We start from the raw sequence: 22,583 nt of genomic DNA, 5'->3' as shown, positions 1-22,583 counted from the left end.
CTCACTATAGAGGGATCATCGGATCTCTAATGTACCTGACTGCTTCTCGGCCAGACATAATGTTTGCTACGTGTCTCTGTGCACGTTACCAGTCAAAGCCGAAAGTCTCCCATCTGATTGCAGTCAAAAGAATTTTGCGTTATCTGAAGGGTACTCCAGATTGGGGTCTTTGGTATCCTCATGATGATAACTTTGATCTACATGCGTACAGTGATTCGGACTATGGTGGTTGTAAACTCGATTACAAATCAACAACAGCAGGATGTCAGTTCTTTGGAAGTCGTTTAGTAACGTGGCAATGCAAAAAGCAGACGTCAGTCTCCACTTCAACAGCTGAGGCGGAATATATTGCGGCTGCCAGTTGCTGTTCTCAAGTTATTTGGATTCAGCAACAAATGCGTGACTACGGTATTGAATGTTCTACTACTCCCATATATATTGATAATTCTGCTGCAATTTCAATTACCAAAAATCCGGTCCATTTTAGCAAAACGAAGCACATCGAAATTCGATATCACTTCCTTCGTGATTGCTACGAAAAGAAGTTAATCGATGTGATAAAAATCCCCACTCAGGAACAACGCGCTGATCTCTTCACTAAAGCATTTGATAAACCACGGTTTTTATATTTACTAGAGATCAACGGCGTTAAACGTATATCAGATGATGTTCCTGAAGATATCATTTAAATTGTTTTCATTTTTTCTTTTCTTAAAATTTTGAAAAAGGCCAAAAAGATTTTGTTTTTTATAAATTCTAGGGGGAGAAAGGTTTCAAGAAAAAACCAAAAACAATATAAAATACAAAAACCCAAAAACATTAAAAAAAAATTTCAAAATTTTGAGAAGTTGATCTTGTTACAAGAAAGGTGATAGTACACAGACGCTATCATACTGAGACATCAAAAAGATTTGTTATGTCTGTACAGCTTATTTTCATTTTTCAAATATTAAATTTTTATACATCACTATCGCTTAAAATTATGTCGGTTACCTCAGTTTGATGGACACATTTTCGGATGTGTGTTGGTCCTTACTTCTACTAGTAGATTATGAGGATAGCCATTAACCAGATGACTGAAAGTGATCGGGGCGGGTTTTGATGGGTCTTTATTCTTTCGCTGAAAAATAGTCGGTTATACTTAGTTAGAAGGACACATACTCGTATGTGGTCGGTCCAGTTGATCCATTGGATCTTCAGGATAGCCGTTTACCTGAAGACTTTGACTTGATCGGGGCGAAATAATTTAAACGTTATATGTTTTAAAAGACATTCATATATATTCAGAAAATGAGAAATTGATCCAACCTTGGAAAATGATAGATACACTGATTCTGTGTGCTTAACTAGTGAAGTTATTAGGCTTAAAAGGCTTTAGAACGGTCATTGTGTGTCATGGTAGCTTTTTATGGTGCGTAAAAGTAGATGTGATACAAACTAAATCTACTCGATTTTACGTGGAAACTCCTTAAGAGTTTTGTATGTCTTCATATATATCTTTCCGAATGATAGGCAGAAAAGCGATTACCCAGTCATACACGAGCCCATAAGTGTTCTGATTCCCGTAAAGATAGTGTGTGAAGAAACTGCAGTGATCCAGATTCGGGACTTGCAATTGTTTACTACTCTGAAGTCTATGTTAAAAAAAAAAAAAAAAAAAAAAAAAAAAAAAAAAAAAAAAAAAAAAAAAAAAAAATCTCAGTAGACAGTCATATACGTCTGTATGATTTCTTATTATAGATCCTTCTCAACCAAAAATAATGTGTTTTAAAATTTTGTACAGTTGTTTATTTCAGTTTGAATATTAAAAAAAAAAAAAAAAAAAAAAAAAAAAAAAAAAAAAAAAAAATTTAATTCTGAATTAATCTTTTTATTTTTATTTATTTTATTCTGCTTTAATGTTGATGAGAAATCATCGTGACAGGTAGTCTGATCCCTGTCCCTCTCTGTAAATAGTTTGATAAAAACCAAAAAGATTTTATTTCTATTTATTTTTCATTTTATTTATTTCTCGTGACAGGTAGTCTGATCCCTGTCCCTCTCTGTAAATATTTTGATAAAAACCAAAAAGATTTTAGTTTTATTTTAATTTATTTTATTTTTTTTCTGTTTGTTTAAGAATCGATGAGAAATCATCATGACAGGTAGTCTGATCTCTGTCTGTTCCTACTAAATGTTTATCCAGTGTGTAGGAATGAAAGAGAAACTTCATGCAGGTTGCTAAATGTTCATCTGTGCAACAGGCTATGCATGAAAGAAAGAATGAAGAGACGAGAAAACCCAAGGATGTTTGAGCCTGATATTTTTCAATTGTTACTAATGTCTTATGATCTATCTGTTCTGTAGGAACGAAAATCTCAGGATTGGAAAATATCTAAGAAAACTAACCAAATGTCAAAAGTTTATGTTTTCGTGCAGGTTCAAAGGCATCACGATCGATGGACGGGAAATAAGATATTTAAAAATTTTTTTTCAAATGTTTCCCCATTCGATCGAATAGGTTGCTATTCGATCGAATAACTCGATCGAAGGAACTGATTCGATCGAATCAGTGGTTGAGGATTGCAAACAGTTGCGAAGAGACTCATTCGACCGAATAAGAATCTCATTCGATCGAATGGTCCAAACGAACAAGTCCGTTCGATCGAATAAGTCCAAAAACAGTATAAATACTCAAACTTATTCGATCGGTCAGTTAATTTCGAAATATATTACGGATTTTTGCTCTCAAATCTATTTTCCTCAAACCCTTGTTTTGATCCGATCACATTATTCGGTTTTTCACGTAGATCATTAAAATGTAAGTTTTTGTTATTTTTAACCGTGTTTTGATCGGGTTGTTGATCGTCTAAGTTTTCCGGGTTCGGTGTTCTTCGTTTCTGGGTTTCTGTTTGAATGAGTCGAACCAGTCCATTCGATCGAACGAGTTTCTTATTCGATCGAATGTGACTTATTCGACCACTAGTTCGATCGAATCAGAAGTCAACGATAAGATCTATCTCATTCGATTGTCTGTGATCGAACCAGATCTCATTCGATCGAATGAATAGCTCAACCGATCGAATGTGTTACTCGTTCGATCGAACTAGTCCAGAAAATTTGAAAAGTTTAAACGCATTCAGTCGTTTCAATATCTGTTCGTTCTAACACGTTTAAGTTTACAGATTCAATGGCTGAAGTTGCAGTAGTGGTTGCTCAGTACAAAACGTCCATCAAGCACAACATCGTGGCTTTTCTAGACGAAAAGTCGAGCCACGGGAAAGACTTTGCAACGGTGATAAAGTTTTTGAAGAGGTCAAGGATTTTTGGACCTATCTCGAGGGTCATTGAGCCGATAATGTCAATCCAACAGGAATTTTGGAGAAATGCCACGCACGACAAATCAGTCGTGCCGTCGGTTATTCGCTCCACCGTTAGAGGGCATGCAATTGTTATATCTGCCCAGGTCATTCGAGAAGTCTGTGGATTTGAAGATGATGAATCAGACCCGACCTCCCTACATCCTGCTGCAACAAGAGGATGTTTCGCACGTATGAAGTATGACGGCGACCTCAATGCCGGTCTGCTTCATAAGGCCAACTTGTGCCCCGAGTTCAAATATTTGGCACACGTTGTGATGCACTGCTTGGGCCCTCAACGAACCAGCTTTGACAAGCTGAGGGAAAGCATGCAGTTCACTGTAGCTGCTTTGGTGATGAACCGACCATACAACTTCTCTCAGATGACTTTCGGTCATATGGTCGAGAACATCACGTTGAAGCAAGGGAAAAGTGAGAAGTTTCTACAGTTCCCACGGTTCGTGCAAATGATTGTCGATACTCAAGCACCAGGGTTACTGAAAGAAAACGAAGGTGATGTGGTGAAACTGGACCACATGAAAAATGAGACTCTCAACCGTCTCAAATCTTACAAGGAACGTCCAACCAGGCCACCAATCAAAAGATGCTTCGGGCATTTGGTGAATCCGTCTTACAGGGCCCCTCCTAAAAGGAAATGGAGAAATGATACCAGTGACTCAGACGTCGAAAACTTACCTTTGCAGGAATCAAGCGACGACTCTGACACTGAGGAGGTGGCGGTCCCTGAAGATACAAGGACCGAAGCTGAAAAGGAGGCTGATTCGTTTCTAAATGAAGAAGAGTTGGAAACTGGTGAGGAAGTCAGAGCCGTGGAAAATCCGGCCGACATAGATGTAGGAGAAGAAAGGCCTGCAAAGAGGCAAAAGAAGAAGGTTACTCGGAAGTATCGAAGCTTATTTCCCGATCAACCGCGTCCCTCAATGTTACCATCCGTCGGGACTTCTGCTGCTCCTCCTGCTCAACCAGCACAGCCACCAACACCGCAGTCAGCTCAACAACCTATTCCTCAAGCTCAACCTGAAATGGCCATACCTCAAAAGGTTGCATCCGAACTTGCTGATTTGCACAAGGCGATGATGAAGATGTTACTGTTCAAGGCAGAGCAAGAAGAACAGAATCGGCTCAGAGATGAGCAGATTGCTAAACTTCAAGCTGAGAACGAAATGCTCAGGCTTGAAAATAGTCAGTTAAATGCTACTGTCGCTGAACAGGGATCTTCGATCAATGAACAAGGTTCTTTGATCACCGAGCTGAGAGAGTCAAATCTACGCCTTGAAGCAAGAGTGACTGAGCTGAAGGGTGATGTTCTTCGTCTGGAAGGTCCAACCAATGTCGATGTGGACACAGACGAACTGGACTCTTCTGATGATGGAGGTGAAGGTGATGCTGATCCGTTTAATGTCCAACCGCTGCAATCAAAAACAGCAGCGGAATATTTCACGTTTTTACTGGACAATCCAGATGAGCAGCAATTCTTCGCAAGTGGAGACTTGGAAGAAGGTGAAATTTCTCACAATTTCACAGAAGAAGAACTGGAACATATGTTTGAGCTATACAATGAAGAAACAGGCAAGTATCTGGCTTTGCCTTCAACAGAACAAACATCTTCTTCGGCTGCTACACCTGACTCAACATCATCCACGGCCGCTGATCCCTCTCAATTCGATGAAGTCGAAATGGAAGACTTGACGCAGGAAGAATATCCAGAGTACTACACGTCTCAAACTGAAGATCTTCCTAACTCGGCAAGCTTCTTTCAAAATGTAACAGAGGAGGAAATACAGAAGAAGGCTGACGAAAGGTCAAACACAATGAAACAGCCTTCTGATGCAGATCAAGCCGATTTCGTTGAGAAAACTGAAGAGTGCAAGAAAGCTTTCAACGCTATTCTTGAGAAGATAAGGTCCAGACGACAAGCAAAGCCGACCATTCCTCACACAATGTCCTATAAGATGAAGGGTCGTAGAACTTCAGGTGAAATAATTGCTTGGGCGTGTCTGAAGGATCTTAATTGCATTGCTGTCAAGAGAGAAAAAGGGGTTGAGTACTTTCAACGTATCACTGACTTGAAGACTCTTCCTACTTTTGATCTAAACCGTCTTAACTATCTTGATATGCTTTATGCAAGTTCATCTCCATTTGCAACGTATTATCAGAGTGTATTGCGAATGGAATACAGCTCAAAATGGAAGATGATCACTCCACAAAGGCCAAAGAGATATACAAGTAAAAGGGAGATCGATCCGATCACCAACAGGCCAAAGATTGTTTTGAAGTACATGCCACCACTCACGATGAAGAAGATTCCTCTAAGAAAGATGAAGCAGGACTTCTACAAAGCGTTCAGGCATTGGTACTATGACGGAAGACTGCATGAAGCAGTCATCGTGCTCAACGACAATGGAAATTGGAGCACAATTCGTATCTTTGATCCTATGTGGCTCACAAACTTGTCACGGGAGGACGTCTACACGCTGTACAAGACAGAGATTCTCTACGCCCCCGAAGACATGGAGCAAGCTTTAACGTATAGAAATGTCATTAGGATCTGCTTTGCCTATGACATACATGCAGGATCAAATTGGAAAGAGCAACAGAAGAAGTATGCACAAGAGACTGAAGCTTAATTGTCATGTTTATTTTGTTTCTTGTTGTAATGAAAGGTTTAATCTTCTGGTTGTAATTGTTTTTGAGTTGAATGTAATTTGTTTTGGAACATTGTGATAGATTGTGCTTAAATGTTTATCTAAAGTTTCAATTGACAGCTTCTCAGGATATGCGGAACCTATGGTAAGTCTGACTGACTGGACCATTTGATCCTGAGAGAACTTCATGATGAAAGGAGTTCGTGGATGCAACATGCGCACCATTAGCTTTGAGAAAAGAGAGAGTGAGATAACTCCAAGGGGGAGTTACGATCGAGCAAGAGAACTCGATTGATTGTAAGTAAATAGAACTGGCTCCAAGGGGGAGTTTGTTAGGACATGAAATGTCATGTGTATGTCCCCAGTTCTATCAGGATGGTTCGATATGAAGATAACGATCGTGAAACTAAGTTAACGGACTGAAAATGTCAAAAGAAACTGATTCGATCGAATCAGTGACTGATTCGATCGAACCAGGTCTCGTTCGATCGAATGAGAGATTCATTCGATCGAACCAGTTTTCGATATATAAACGAAACTTAGGAAATTTCACAAGAGAGCACACATTCTACACACAGTCACGAACCACCACTCTGCTGAAATACTCTCTGCCCGTTCTTCACGTGTCGGTCCTTTCCTCCGTCCCTAGGTGTCAAACCGTCTTAGGAATCGTTACCGCGCGTTGTTGATCACCACCGAATCGCCGTGTTAGAGGATTCCGCACTCTAACACGTTGCCCCGTGAATCGTTGGGAAACCGTGTCCCGCACCGGTCCGACAAGACACAATGACGAAAAGACACAATGACGTAATTTTTGTTTTAATTTTTATATAAAAAAGTCATACTCATATTAAATATAAAAAAACCGCTTGTTATTATGGTGAAATTTAAAAAAAATAATGTTCAAAATTTAAAAAAAAATAATGTTCAAAAAATGATGGGAGAATTGACATGTGACTTGCAGATGGAAAGAGAAAATATGTACTATTGCTTTTATACTATTTTATCCTTGATCCCCACTTGACACATGTCAATCAATTATGGCTTCTCACACCTCTTATTTTTATTGGCCTTTGTAAAATAACTCAACTCTAATTAAAAAGAACCTCATGTTGAATGCACCCCTTTACTATATCTTATAACCCATGACCCATTTAATCTGAATATTTCATAACCCGTTTGTTAGTTATATAGATAATTGATTAAATTGATAATTGATAATTCATGTTTTTTATTGTATGATTTTGTAAAGTGTGACATTCGTCAATTTTTGAACCCGAAACCCAGCCTGTTTTGATTTTTGGAATACCCGGAAATTTAATGATTTTATACGAGTATTTAGAAAGTAATATAGTTTTTCAAATTTTGTAAACTTAATATATTTTTTATGAGAGGCTATTTAAACTTATGCTTATGACGTAATAATATAATATATAGATTATAAATAATGATTTAAATCATTATTCTTTTCAAATCCTAATAAATGGTTAAATAAGCTAATAATAAAAAAAATGTGATTTTCAAATTTAACAATTTAATTATGTTAAATTCAATAATTTTTGTATTCTAAAAATTATTCATAATATTGGATGATTGTTATAGAGTAAATGATTTATATCACTAAATAAAAATTCAAGTAAAGTTAAAACATAAGGCGGTTACAATTTGTAGATAATTAAAAAAAAATTGAATTGTAGGAATAATTATAATAATTATTGCATCCATTTAAATTTAAATTTGAATCAGGAATCAGTCAAGGTATTTAAACCATCAATTTACTTGTCTCTTTATTATGAATCAAAACCCTAAGTTTATTTTTTTTTCTAATAGTATGGCACGGAAAAAAAATATCAAATTTTGGTCATTCAGTTTGGGATCAGTTATGGGGTTTGAATGAAGATGACGACTTATTTCTTTTATATTGTATTAGTATTATTTTCAAATTCTGAACCACTTTTCTTTTTTATTAACTATTTATGAAATACATTATTTATATCTAATTTTACTAATAGTTATATTAATAATATAAATTAATCATTCCTTCAAAATTATGATTACTTAGAAACCGATTGTACTTATATATATATATATATATATATATATATATATATATATATATATATATATATATATATTTATCTGTTCATATTAATACAATTTATTATATATATTTAAATAAATAAACATATATGTTTACTTGACAATTTTACTAATTTTCACCCGTGTAGTACACGGGTTAAACCTAGTATACTGAATATTATTTAATTCTCAAAAATAAAATAACCTAAATAACCTCATGTGCCTTGACACATGATTGGTTTTAACGAGAAAACTTAACTGGATTATGGCCAAAGAATAAAACATGATAAGTTTTTTAATCATAAAGGATGTTTCCTGACATTTTTATCGCTAAAGGACATTCACTAAAAAATCATATAAATATAAAGGACAGGTTATACTATTTTGTCTTACTTTTTTTTTAATTTAAAACAGGGGAGGAGTTGATTGATGTAATGTGAATGCTCTAAGAGGGAAGACATATTAAGCCTAACCCAATAAAAAAATGTTATGAAATACTTGGAAAACCTTATTATTTGGTAAAGTTTTTCGTAAAATTATATTTGTTATAAACTAGGTATTTACCCGCGCGTTGCGCGGGGCGGTAAAGCTTTGCAAAATGAGGTTGCTAGAGATGTTAAATATTCAACTTGTTGTTATAATAATAGCACTTTTCTAAGTCCATATCAGCTCTGATCTTTGCCTACATAAGAAGTCCTAACATATTCTTGGTAATTGTATATAGTGCTAGGCTAATTAGTATGTAACTATATAAGTGACTTATAAAAATGCATACAAAATCTAATCTTTATATATATAACAAATCGTAACAAGATCCCTGGAATCGGATATATTGCTAAGCCAGCAACATTACTGGTAACATGGCTACTGGTTTTCACAAAGTTGGTAAATTTTTTTTTTTTTTTTTTTGCAGAGTTGATCCTGAGCTAGCGGCCACTTTGCGTTAGCATACTGACATTGCAGTGTGCACTTTTAGGTAAGCCTGAGTAACCGAATGATAGAAGGGATAAAATAGACGGCCTAACGGTTTGAGTTATTGAGTTGATACACGTATATACATATGCATACCAGTATAAACAAAGCACATAACACTTAACAATCAGTATCGAAATAACAAAGGAAAAATAAATATTTGAATGTTAAGTTGAATGTTCAAACAACTTCAATGGACCATTGCCTGTTGACTTAGGAAAGATGACTTCCTTAGAGCAACTGTAAGTATATCTTGTAAATTTGTAATCCACACATATCACTTCTTCATCTTGTTTTAACTTTATTTCATTGGTCAATTAGGTACATAGACAGCAGTGGAGTTAGCGGGCCGATTCCTCAAGAACTATCACACTTGAAATCACTTGACACTCTGTAACATAATCATTCCATAAACAAACTGTATCTTTTTAGCATGAAAACTTATATTTTGTTTAATATTCTTTTCTACAACAAGTGGGCATAAACAACTAAGTAGATGACTCTTCAAGATAATATTTAATTATTTTATATTAATATGTAAATGAACATAAACGAAATAAACAAACGTAAATGAACATAAATAAACGAACATAAATGAATATAAATAAACGAACACTCACAAACATAAACGAATGATCTTTTATTTCTAACCGGGTGTCCGGGTCGGTATATCAATGTTCGAGCTGCATCTAAACAACTGATCTGATTTTATGTCCAACTACTTATCTAAACAATTGATAAATGTCTTTGTGAACAGTTTTAAGAGTTCAGATATAGGAAAATGTTTATGCTTATATGGTACACACACAACCATAACACAAAAGCCCTAAATCTGATGATACTTCGAATTGAGAAATCAAACCTGCAATTTTGTAATTAACTATTCTCTACGAACAACAGCTGAAAAGAATGGAGCTACAACAGGAGTCCTGTAGTCACTTGCAATAGAATAAATGCACAAAACAACCAAAGGAAAGCGGTGACGAAACCAATCTTAAAATCAACATACATAATCCCAATAACATCAAACATCATTACACAAACATTCAAGCAAATACGTCCTGTCGCTCAAAGAAAGTGACAAAATATACAAAAACAACACTGGTACCTAAAACAACAATCAACATGCAATTATAAAATAATCGACATATGTAACATCCGTATTTCGAGATTACTAAATAAAAGAGAATTGATTGTTACGTGTGTGTCGTTCGTTTAATTGTGTGCGTGTTTATATTTGGATAAGGATTGGGTTTAGTAAAGGAAGTGGGTGGTGGGGCCCATAGCCTTCTATATAAGGCCATTCCCCCCATCCTTTCACCATTTCTTCCCCCCCCCCCCCCACACACACCCTAGAACACACACATACTCTCTCTCAAGACCCGAACCCAAATCCGGGTTAAAGTAAGGAAGATTTTGTGTGCAAGAGTCTTCAAATAGCAAGAACACGTCCAGATCTACGTATTGTCCAGATCTGAACTCGAACCCGGAAGCAAAAGGTGGGTTTTGGTTTAAAAGGTTAAGTTTTGTGGTAGAATCGACATGCAAACAGATATAATGATAGATCGGGTTGTGAAAGTAAGAAAAACATAAACTTGGTGAGTTGTAACCTCACTGGTGCGTTTTAGAACAAAAAGGGGATGTTCGAACCTCATAGAACACGGGTATACAAAGTTGGTACAACCCAAAACCCGTAAAAGAGTAGAATCAGGTCCTAAGGAAGAGTATCGGAGGAAAATGGCCTTAAAATCATAAAAACGAAGTAAAAAGGAGTTTTCTCGCATGAAAAGAGCTTCGCATCGCATGCCATGCGAAATCCAAGAATTTCGCATCACACGCTATGCGAAGCGAAATCGCACGGGAAGCGAAATTCTCATGCGAAGCGAAATTCTCAAGCGAAATTCCCATGCGAAATTCCATGCGAAATTTCATGAAATCCATTTTCCGATGCGTTTTTTATGAAGGACCTGTTAACGAAAATAAAATTTAGTATATCCCAGCCCAACCCCAGCCAGGGGCTCTGCCCCTTGGACCATGCTAGGGGCTGCCGCCCCTAGACCCCACTACCAGGGGCGCTGCCCCCGGACCCCCGTTAGTTGAGGGTTTCATTAATGTAGATGTATAAGGTAGTAGTGATAAATAATTGACACTCGTTATGTGTTGCACAGTTAGCCGCGCACAGCTAAGGAAGGGCATTACCATTAACGGTGAGAGAAACCGGCTTCAGGTGAGTTTCTAACCCCATTTGTATGTTATGTTTTTTTGGGATGTGTGCATACTCAATGTGACTAGTTAATACACTTACCTTAAGTGGTAAGTGTATGCCATGTGAATGTTTGTAGATATACTTAATTAGTATAAAAGAGTTAAACGTATGCATGAAGGGGTAGAGAAGAAAAGATATAATTAATGAATGGTATGCATGATATGTTTAAAGTATGTTTGCTATGCATGATTTATATGTAGTTAGGATGTTAAAGGGGTTGAATACCCTAATAATATATGCAAATGGTAAAGGGTTGCATACCCTAATAATATATGCGAAGAATTAATGGGTTGCATACCCTAATGATATATGCAAATGTTAAAGGGTTGCATACCCTAATAATATATGCGAATGTTAAAGGGTTGCATACCCTAATAATATATGTGAATGTTAAAGGGTTGCAGACCCTAATAATATCTGCAAAGGTTATAGGGCGAAAGGCTCTTTAAAACGTAGAACGATATGTACGTATAAAATAATTAAAGTAAGAAAAAGTAGGAATGTATGGAAGTAAGAATGTAAGAGCGAATGTAATATGTGCCTTCAGATATATATATATATATATATATATATATATATATATATATATATATATATATATATATATATATATATATTTGTATGTATATAAATGTGTAAGAATGAGAATGAAATGTATATTACCTGCTTAACCAGAACTCACTCAGCGTAGCTAACTTTTAGTATGCACGCAGGTAAATAGATTGAAGGAGCTGGCTTGAGGATGGAATGTGGCAGGAACTGGAAGACTGGCATCTCGAGATAGAAGTATTTCGAATTATATGATATGTATTAAGACAAGTTAACTTTTCTTAGACAAGAAGGGGATGTTCGGACCTCATAGAACACGGGAATACAAAGTTGGTACAACCCAAAACCCGTAAAAGAGTAGAATCGGGTCCTAAGGAAGAGTCTCGGAGGAAAATGGCCTTAAAATGGTAAAAACGAAGTAAAAAGGGGTTTTTCGCATGAAAAAGGGCTTCGCATCGCATGCCATGCGAAATCCAAGAATTTCTCATCGCACGCCATGCGAAGCGAAATAAGCATGCGAAGCGAAACCTTTCCATGCGAAGCGAAACCTTCCCATGCGAAGCGAAACCTTTCCATGCGAAGCGAAACCTTCCCATGCGAAGCGAAATTCCATGCGAAATTCCTAGCTCAACCCAGCCAGGGGCTCTGCCCCTTGGACCCCGCTAGGGGCTGCCACCCCTAGACCTCGCTACCAGGGGCGCTGCCCCCGGACCCCCGTTAGTTGAGGGTTTCATTAATGTAGAAGTATGAGGTAGTAGTGATAAATAAGTGACACTTGTTATGTGTTGCACAGTTAGCCACGCACAGCTAAGGAAGGGCATTACCTTTAACGGTGAGAGAAACTGGCTTCAGGTGAGTTATAGCCCCATTTCTCTTGAAATGTTTCGAGGTTGTCTGCATACTTGTAAGACTAGTAACATATATACTTATATGATTAATGAGAATGATTAATGCAAGAATGAAAGAAAAATGTTAGAACTTGTATGTGTTAGTTGTCTAACTTAACATAATTGTAAGAGTCTAGAAAGAATATAATGTAAGAGTCAGGGTGACAGGCCCTTCTAATACCTAGGCAAGAATAGTAAGAGTCTAATGTAAGAGTCAGGGTGACAAGCCCTTATAATACCTGGGCAAGAATAGAGTGGCCGACTCTATGATATCGGTGCAAGATGTCGGGTGGCAGACCCTTATAATATCTATGCAAGAATGTAAGAATAACTGTATGTTTGTAGAAAGAGTAAGATTAAGGTAAGAATAATGCAAGTAATGTTGTTTGTAAATAAAAGAATGTGTAAGAATAATTAGTTGTAAATGAAAGAATAAAGTAATGTGAATGTAAGACGAAAGGGAAACAAGAACAGGACACGGGTAAGAATGGTACCTACGAGTACAAATGTGTAAGAATAATCCTATAACTTGTTAAACTAGAACTCACTCAGCGTAGCTGACTTTTAGTATGCACGCAGGTAAGTAGAATGAGGCGGGTTGCTTGAGGCAGGACACGTGGCAATTGGATGAAGACTGGCATCAAAGACGGATGATTTATGTGTCATTGATGTTATTGTTTAAGACTTAATGTATTTTGTTAAAACAAGTACTTATGTTTTGTAAGAATGTTTAACATTATGAATTCCGCAAAAAGTTTTTAATTAACTCTGATTTTAGAACTATGTTATGAATAAATCCAACATTAAAGTAGGGTTACCGGGAAAGGGGCCTTACAACATACCTTGTAAGGATATCGATAGTCGCAGGAGAAGATAGGGTCACCGAATGTCTAAAGTCTACCAATAAAACTCCTAGCCCCGCCGAACCGAAGGTCTAACACATCAACAGTCACAATCGTCCGCTGGAACAGAAACATTAAGGATTATCGGAGTTACCGAAAACCGATATAGCCACCGTTATGTGACACAGGCACAAACAACCGCCAAAATCAACACCGGTATAGTGTCACCGGAAATTTAGAGGCCACCGATAAAACCACTAAAACCCACCATTACGGTTGTCTAACTCATAGACAGGAACAATCGTCACCGCGAATTGTAACCGGCGATCACCATAGAGATAGTCGTCGCTTTAGACCATACCACACAACCGCCACCTAGGGTTCGGAAAAGCAACCCGGTGACAATCGGTGTGAATCGAAATCAATGACCACCACGGAGACAGTCATCGCTCAAGCAGACTACCACCACCCAACCACTACCTAGGGTTCGGAAAACGAACCCGGCAACAATCCGGGTGGATCGTAATCGGTGACCACCACTGAGACAGCAGGGAGTCTTCATCGTGGTGACCAAAGGGATTACGGAGGGGAATAGCGATGCTGCAAGGAAGTAATTAAAGTTTAGTAGAGGTTACAGGTGCCTTCAATTGCAAATGGGATCGTGTCTGTAACAGATGATGACAGGGAGATTAAAGGTGTGGCGGTGGTGTGAATGGGATCAACAGATTGACTACCATAGCTGGCTAGGCGCATGTTAGCTTCTATCGCTTTAAATGAACTGTGGTGCCAAAGATCTCTTTTATACTATAGTAATAATGTAGTGATTCTACGTAACTCAGAGAAACAATTTTGTTTGTTAGGTTTCAGTGGTGATCAGTCAAAATTTCATTTATTAAACCCGATTTAATAAATGTGACAAATAATAATTAATCCTATTAATTAATAAATGCGCAGCGGAATATAAACGATTAATCAGCACCGAAACTAATCCGACAGGATCCGGTTACAAAACCATACAAGCACAGTACTAATAACAACCAAATTAAATATAAATCAAACCGACAATATTTAATTTTACCTCGGTTAATAAATAACCGGTCGAGACACCAAGGGATAACGAACGGCGCTAGTTGACGAACAAGTAACCGGACAGCAACGGCGACAACCTTTGTCGGTAGCGGCGGCGGTATCCGATCAGCAGCAGCAAGCAACAACAACAGCAAACGGCGACGCGAGAAACGGCGGCGGTGGCTGTGTTGCGGTGGTGACGTTCGGCTTTTAAACGGAGGGCCGGTTGGTTTGCTTTACGATATCACGGTTGGAATGGAGCTAATACTCCACAATATTGGGAGCTTGGTGGCGGCTCCACTCTTATTCACCAAGAGTGTAGCTTTTTAAGGTTTATTAATATTATTATATATAAGTATATAATTATTAAACCTAACCGGGCTTCCAAAGTCCAACTCGTTTAAATCCTGAACAAGTTTATTTACTTAGTAAATAAACTATACTATTTATAACTATTATAAATAATAAATATATTCGTCATTACCGAGTAAGCTAGTTAAGCGGGTTTATTGTTCGTTGCCCAAGGTGTAACTCTTACGGATCATAACTCGGTCAGCCGCTTTAACTTAACCAAACCAGTCCATATATCCAACAGTCTCCCACTTGGACGGTTTCTGGTTAAGTTCCTTAACGCTGACATCCAGCGGTGCTCTAGCTACACATGGCTGCCCCCAACAAGTTATGACATTTTAAAGTCATTAACCAAAACATCTTAGAATACACTATTGCTAGACAATGAGCTTATGGTAATCATTGTCATCTATCCTTTCCGTATAAGACATCAATTGAACAATGAGACATGGATCATATTCAATCTCATATGGCGTTCAATCATTATTGTTCTCGATCTAGAATCAAAGTGGTCCAATCAAACACATAGTAAGTTTGGGTGAGGCCTCACACTTTACCAGTTTGAATCAACGAGGGCGCCAAGATGTCTAGCTGTTACACATCATGTAAGAGTACAAAATCCCATCTTGAATACATAGAACTCCCACTGAACTTCAGATTATTCCCAACTAATGCCTTTATAACTGGCAGTTTCGCGACAGCGGTTGACACTGATCAAAGAATAGCCTTTAGTAAACGAAAGTTCTGATATGTATCTCAGGTCTGAGGATACTAAATGAGTATACCAGTATCAAAACATCTTATAACTAAGATCCATGAAGATGATTTGATGCGAGTTATATCCAACGTCATTCATAATGAGGTCTGTGAGTGTGGAAGTCAACTCCTTGAGTCCAAAGTCAGAATAGTCTTAATTCAGAGTCGTTCCCACGAGTCTGACCGACTACGGATAATTTAGAATACAATATTCACAGATTAAACGTATTAAAACCGAACACTGTTATATCATTCAACATTTGTATTTAACCATTAAATCAAAAGAGAACTTAAAGTATAATTGTTTAAAATGTTCACACATCCAAATACTAAATCAAAACAAACAACTAGCTAATCTAAGACCGATAGCATCTCTATGATGATCATGCTTGTCCTGAGTCATCGGTTTAGTGAACGGGTCAGCTAGGTTTTAATTTGTGTCTACTTTGCTTATTATGATGTCTCATCGTTCCAGTATATCTCGTATATAGTGGAACTTACTTAGAATGTGCTTGGCCCTATGATGAGATCTGAGCTCTTTGGCTTGAGCAATGGCTCCTGTGTTATCACAGATCTCGTCGATCGGTTTCCGAAAACTTGGAACCAGATTGAGATAGGCTACGAATTTCTTCATCCAAGTAGATTGTGAGCGAAAATCATCTCGGTCAGTCTGGAAGCTAGCATCAGTGTAACACCTTACAGTGAGTTCTTCTTCCACTCCTCCAAACACTAAGAACATGTCTTTCGTCCTTTTCAGATACCTCAGAATGTTCTTTACAGCAGTCCAGTGGGCAATGCCACGGTCCTGCTGAAAACGACTAGTCATGCTCAGCGCATACGAGACGTCAGGTCTAGTACATAACATAGCATACATGATAGAACCAATCGTTGAAGCATATGGAATCTCTTGCATGTGCTTAGTTTCAATGTCCGTTGCCGGAGATTGCGATTTGTTCAACACGTGTCCTTTAGCCATGGGGAGAGCTCCTTTCTTGGAGTTATCCATAGAGAAGCGTGCCATTACTTTGTCTATGTATGTACTTTGACTCGGCCCTAGAATCTGCTTAGACCTATCTCGGTAGATCTTAATTCCTAGAATATAAGCAGCTTCACCAAGATCTTTCATTGCGAAACAACAGCCCAACCAGTTCTTAACTTCCTTAAGCATAGGGATGTTGTTTCCAATTATCAGTATATCATCCACATACAGGATGAGGAATGATATAGTGCTCCCACTAGCCTTTCTATAAACATAAGGCTCATCTTCATTTTCTCATCAAAATGAAGATTCCAGCTGCAAGATGCCTGTTTAAGTCCATAAATTCCATAAATGGACTTATTCAGTTTGCACATCCTGTTAGGATATTCAGGATCGACAAAACCTTCAGGCTGAACCATATAGACATCTTCAGAAAGATGTCCATTAAGAAAAGCAGTTTTGACATCCATTTGCCATATCTCGTAGTCATAGTACGCGGCTATGGCAAGTAATATCCTTATCGACTTAGTCATAGCAACGGGCGAGAAGGTTTCATCATAGCCAATACCCTGAGTTTGAGTAAAACCTTTCGTAACTAGCCGTGCTTTATAAGTCTGCACATTTCCATGCATGTCGGTTTTCTTCTTGAAAATCCACTTGCTCCCTACTTCCCGACACTCGGAGGGTAGCTAAACTAAGTTCCAGACTTGATTGTCACGCATAGATTGCATCTCGGCGTTCATGGCATCTTGCAATTTCTCAGATTCCGGATCTAAGATAGCAGATTTGTAATTAGTAGGTTCGTCGCTTGACTTGGCTACTAAGAAGATTTCGGGACCATCTAGATGCCATAGGTATTTAGAGTTTGGTATACGAGTCCTATTACCTCTGCGAACGCTTGTGTTCATGTCCGATGTATCAGCAACAACAACTTGTTGATCAGACGTTCCAACTTCCTCGCGGTAGTTTGTAGTTCTTGAATTTCTTCAAGATCGACAATATTATCTCTAGTTCCTCGATCGAGAATTTCCTTCTCGAGAAACTGGCCCTTACTTTTGATAGAAATCACATTTATATCAGGATGGAAGAAATAATATCCGCTTTGGTTATAGTATCCGACGAAAACAACTTTTACGCAGCGAGGATCGAGCTTATCGTCAGAATCACTAGTGACATAAGCATCGCATCCCCATACTCTAAGGAAAGACAAATTGGGTTTTCGCCCATGCCATATCTCATATGGGATTTTGCTTACCTTCTTAGTTGGAGCTAGATTGACAATGCATGCGGTGGTCAAAAGGGCAAAACTCCAAAATGAGTGAGGCAAGTTAGTTCATCACATCATCGATCAGACCGTGTTTAGCAAGGTTCGATTTCTCCTCTTCCACACGCCATTGTGTTGGGGTGTGCCGGGTGGAGTGAGCTGTGAAACAATTCCACGCTCTTTCAGATGATGTATGAATTCTGAGCTGAGATACTCTCCGTCTCAATCTGTTCGAAGCATTTAAATAGTTTTCCCGAGTTGGTTTTCCACTTCGTTTCGAAACTCTTTGAACTTTTCAAAGGTTTCATGCTTGTGTTTCATGAGATACACATAGGCATATCGACTGTAATCGTCAATAAAAGAAACTAAGTATCTTTCATGATTCCTAGACATGGTTCTGAAAGGACCGCATACATCAGTATGTATGATTCCCAGCAGATCCTTTGCTCGTTCATTCTTATGAGTGAATGAGCCTTTGGCGAGTTTGCCAGCAGATCCGGTCCTGTGGATTCAAGAATCCCTTCGGATTGGAGTCTCTTGACTCGTGCCTTGCATATGTGGCCAAGTCGGAAATGCCATAGAAATGTATCATTGATGCCAGATCTGATACGTTTAGAAAGATTATATACATTATTGTTTATTTGAACATCAACCTCATAAATACCATTTCGAGGTTTAGCCTCAAAATAAAAGATATCATTCAAGTAGGCAGAAATAGCAATACTATTAAAAACGTACTTAAATCCTTGTTCAAATAGTAAATAAATTGAAATAATGTTTCTGGTCAAACCAGGTGCAAACAAACAGTTATCCAAAGTAACTACAAGGCCAGACGGACAAGCAAAACGATATGTGCCAGTTGCAAGAACTGGGACTCTCTTCCCATCACCAATGATGAGTTCCATGCTGCCTTGTTTCAGTTTCTTCCAATTTTCAAGCTCCTGCAAGACATTAACGATGTGGTAACCACATCCGGTATCAAACACCCATGTGTTGCTAGACATAGTGAAAAGTTCAATAACGTAAATAGAAATACCTTTAGAGGAGCTTTCAACATTGGTCCTCTGCCTTTTCAGCTCAGCAAGGTAGTCAGGACAGTTACGTTTCCAGTGTCCCATTTTGTTGCACTTGTAGCACTGGCGCTCCTCGAGAGGCGGCGGTGGTACCTTTGCAACACCTTTGTTGTTGGTGGCAGACCTGGCAGCAACAGTAACCTTCTTCTTGCCTTTACCGTTATGACCCCGGTTCTTGAGTTTAGACTTGACGACACCAGCAAATCGAACCATAAGAACTTGATTGTTTTTAGCGGGAATATTCATCTCAGCCATCTTGAGCATTCCATGAAGCTCCGGCACTGTCTTCACCCAGCCAGTCATATCGAAATTCATTACGAACTGGTCGTAAGAGCTGGGAAGATAGTTCAGGATGAAATCCGCTGCCATCTCATCTGACCGGGGATAATCAAGTTTACTTAGCTGTTCGATGTACCCTTTCATCTTAACGGCATGCGCACTAACAGGTGATCCTGTTCCATTCTGCAGCTGATAAGCTACTTTATGGTGTCATAGCGTTCTTGACGGGCTTGTTTCTGGAACATGCCCTTGAGTTGCTCAAGCATCTCATAGGCACCAAAATCTTCCAAGCCTTTTGCAAGCTCGTAAGACATGGCGGCTAGCATGATACAGCGACTTCAGCCGAGTCATCCATATGCTTGTCAAGAACCCTCTTGGCATCAGCAATATTGTTTTCCGGCTTGGTTGGAACAGGTCCATCGAGAACATAGTGCTTCTTTGCCATCTTGAGAACAAGTCTAAGTTGTGGTGCCACTCAAGAAAGTTGGTGCCATTCACCTTTTCTTTTTCAAGGATAGCCTTGAGAGTGAATGAGAAGTTATTATCAGTTGACATCTGTTAAATAAGCAAAAGTAATTTAATTAGTATTTACGATGTTTTAATCATATTATTAATGACCGAATAACATTAATAAAATAGGAACTTGAGAATCTGGCTTCCAGTTACTAATGGCAGCTGTACACACAACATTAGTAAGTGATTAGGCAGACAGACAACGATTGTCAATTGTGAATAATGCACAGCTCTCGGTTATGAGGCCTATTGAGACAACACTTGTCTAAGTAGATACGTTTAGCCTCATCTACGCCCACCTTAGTCTCCAGACAGCTGTAGCACGTAACAGGAGAGTAAAGTAATAGTCGCCTTAGTATAGTCACTTGTGAAAGGGCCGGATGTGTCAACGAAACCCTTTCACCTTGAAGAGATAGGCTAGAAATCAAGTGCGGTGCTGTAGCTCCAAACACTTGAAGTTTCGCAGTATGCCTCAAGTGTGACTTATAGTATGATGGCATAGACTATTGATTTTAAAATTGGGATTAATTTTAAATATTACCAAATGGAGTAAAATTCCAGTTTTACTGTATTAATCGGGACAACTTGATGAACTCTTTCATCTCTCAGGACACTTAGTTTTATATAACCTATTAAAACTAAATTTGTCGCGATATAAATAACCAACTTTAAGGTAATAGTTACCTATTAAGTTATTTAGTTTTGGAAAATCAAATTGAGTTTAATTTTGCAAAACATGATTGGTTGTAATTTGTTTTAAATCAAACTTTGTTTTAAACACAAAATTTGACAAGTTGTAAAACCCCTTTTGGAATTGTTTTATTATGATTGTTTTTTTTTAATATTTTAAAAATCCTTTTAAAATATATATATTGGTGTGAGGTTGGTTATTATATAACAATTATAAAAATAAGCAACCACAAAAGCAATAAATAAATATGTAAATCTATATGGCCAATAATTGTTCGATCTTGCTAGAGCCTATTAGCAAGACCGAACGGGTCACGGAGTAATAACACACAAATAACCATAAGGATGGACTTGAGTGCATCCAATCGTCGTCTTGAACAACTCCCACTGACTTCGTGATTCCTGTTTAGTTTTCATGGTCTTTGTCTTCGGGTCTTCGTTTATTACAATATTTATAAATTAAATACACTATTACAAAAATAAATATAATAAAGGAAAAACCCTTATTACAAATTTGAACTATCCATATGGCCAAAACCAAAAACCAAAACCAAAACCAAAACCAAAACCAAAACCAAAACATCACAAACAACCACAAACACGGTCGGGCCAAATTTACATATTGCAAAACAACCAACCAAAATTCGGGCAAGCTTTTGGTCAAATAAAACAAAATAAAATTTGACCAAAATATAAAGTTGCCCTAAAATTAATTACACCAGAAACTTTAAAACTAGTTAAAGTTTGTGCTCTAATTCCGGTTATAAGACCGGTACCAACTCGTACGTTGTAACCAAGTCTCTGATACCACTGTTGGGTTTCAATTGTGACCAGTCAAAATTTTATTTATTAACCCCGGTTCAATAAATGTGACAAATAATAATTAATCCTATTAATTAATAAAAGCGCAACGGAATATAAACGAATAATCAGCACCGAAACTAACCTGACAGGATCCGGTTACAAAACCATACGAGCACAGTACTAATAACAACCAAATTAAATATAAATCAAACCGACAATATTTAATTTTACCTCAGTTAATAAATAACCGGTCGAGACACTGAGGGATAACGAATGGCGCTAGTTGACGAACAAGTAACCAGACAGCAATGGCGACAACCTTTGTCGGTAGCGGCGACGGTATCCGATCAGCAGCAGCAAGCAACAACAACAGCAAACGGCGACGCGAGAAACGGCGGCGGTGGCTGTGTTGCGGTGATGATGTTCGGCTTTTAAACGGAGGGCCGGTTGGTTTGCTTTACGATATCACGGTTGGAATGGAGCTAATACTCCACAATATTTGGAGCTTGGTGGCGGCTCCACTCTTATTCAACAAGAGTGTAGCTTTTTAAGGTTTATTAATATTATTATTATATATAAGTATATAATTATTAAACCTAACCGGGCTTCCAAAGTCCAACTCGTTTAAAGCCCGAACAAGTTTATTTACTTAGTAAATAAACTATACTATTTATAACTATTATAAATAATAAATATATTCATCATTACCGATTAAGCTAGTTAAGCGGGTTTATTGTTCGTTGCCCAAGGTGTAACTCTTACGGATCATAACTCGGTCAGTCGCGTTGACTTAACCAAACCAGTCCATATATCCAACATTGTTATCATGGAAAAAGATTACGATAAGTTCCAAGATTTTATGATAGGCATTCCAGAAATTTTAAGTGAAGAGTCCGAACTAAATTTGTTATATATTCATTATCATATGTTGGTTGTATATTTTAACAATAGTTGCATTGCATACACATAAAATGATTTTCTAAATTCATATGTATAGCTAATCTGTTCATTTTGTCAAATCTTCTTAAACTTAAACTTGAATTTGTGTTTTTAAACTTATAATTTATTAGTAACTTTTAATTAAAAATTAAAATGCTTTAGGGTGATTGAAAGAAGTGATGTTACCCTTTGAATAATCTACGGTAGTTTAGTGTAAGTGGCGGCGTATAGGATTAATCGGGTCTTATTTCTTAAATTGAAAGGAGCA

The sequence above is a fragment of the Bidens hawaiensis genome, unplaced genomic scaffold (assembly GCF_021521415.1).
Source record: "Bidens hawaiensis isolate Kalapana, Puna unplaced genomic scaffold, B.hawaiensis_p1.1 tig00004795_1, whole genome shotgun sequence".
In the NCBI taxonomy this organism is placed as follows: domain Eukaryota; kingdom Viridiplantae; phylum Streptophyta; class Magnoliopsida; order Asterales; family Asteraceae; genus Bidens; species Bidens hawaiensis.
The sequence above is the reverse complement of the archived record's forward strand: the minus strand, read 5'-3'. Positions refer to the sequence as shown.